Below are 1,413 nucleotides of genomic sequence, written 5' to 3'. Positions count from 1 at the left end.
CCCCAAACCCATACAGCATTAGGGTGCCTTGTCACCTGTGTCCACTGGCATCTGGTACTGTGTGGATCTGGAAGCCTGGCACCCTGGATCCACAGGAAAAGGGGTCAAGAGAGAGATACCTTTCAGGAGTGGGATGCAAACCCATGCCTCCTGGGGAGACTGCCACCTCAGTGCAGTGCCTTGAGCTGTGGCTGTGGAGGACATCACCATACGGGCTGCTGCGAACTCCACCACAGCCAGACCCAGCGCAGCTCCCAAAGGGAAGGGTGACAAGAGACACTGCAATGAGGAGGGGAGGAGCTATTCTGATGCATCTCTAAAGAAGCTGAGTTGTTACTGGGGCTGGTGGGTAAAGAAAAAAGGTTCAATAACTGGTTTCTAGTGGTAGCAGAGCTATGTTTTCCAGTGTGAGGAAAGGCTCCTGGTATGAACAGTATTAGGAATGGAACTGAGGAATTGAACTGTACCTTTATGTGCATTTCTTTCTTGGGGAGAATTTGGAGGCTTTGAAAGATGGGAAAGTCCCTGAGAAAGGGAAGCACTTGTGCCATCAATACAAAGCCCAAGGAACTCTGTATTCTCAGCAGCAAATCCTTGAATGCTGATTGCAGTTCATGAGGCAAAACAGAATTCAGCAGCCAGGAAACATGCCAGGGGTATAATGTGTGGTTGTAGCTGTGTGTTTTAGATGACTGTACCAAGATCTACAATATCAGAAGGCCTACAAAGAGAGTAAAGAGGTAAACAGACTTCTGCAAATACTAGGTTAACTGCTCTGTCTTGTCTGAAAGAGAGGAGGTGACCAGAATTCTGCTGTGTATGAAGTGCTGGTACCTGGAAAATAATAGCTGATAGTTCTCCTCTATCAGGGGGTTATTTTTTTATATTTTTATATGTATATATAATATATATATCTATGCGCTGTTAAAGAGTTGGAGCATTTTGTCCTTTCTCAGAGACAATCACTTGAAAGAGAATATATTTGTCCAGGCACTGAGATCTGGCTGCTACCTGGAATCAGCAGGCAGCCTTTCAGGTAGAGGTCATGTCTTTTTTTTGGTCCTTCTTACTTACAAAAGCACTTCTGGCAGTGTGCTCTCCCCACTACCCCCACCCCCGCCCTGACCTGACCTTTATTTCCCATAACCCTGCTCAAGTGATAACCACCAGTGGCGGTGGTAATGGATGCGTCTGGTCATGATGCCTGCACCCAGCTCAAAGTGGATTCGGAGACAGATGACGACACAACAGCCAAGGGCTAATTTGAGCAATGTGCCCACCTAACCACAGTGCTGGTCAATGTCCAACTCAAGCCAAGTTTGGAAGAAACTAACACGTGCAGTCGGTATGTGAACATGACTATGAGTCAATCATCTTACTCAGCCCAAGAGCCCTTTGAGCTCTCCTGCACAG

The sequence above is a fragment of the Balearica regulorum genome, chromosome 1 (assembly GCF_011004875.1).
Source record: "Balearica regulorum gibbericeps isolate bBalReg1 chromosome 1, bBalReg1.pri, whole genome shotgun sequence".
Lineage (NCBI taxonomy): Eukaryota > Metazoa > Chordata > Aves > Gruiformes > Gruidae > Balearica > Balearica regulorum.
The sequence above is the reverse complement of the archived record's forward strand: the minus strand, read 5'-3'. Positions refer to the sequence as shown.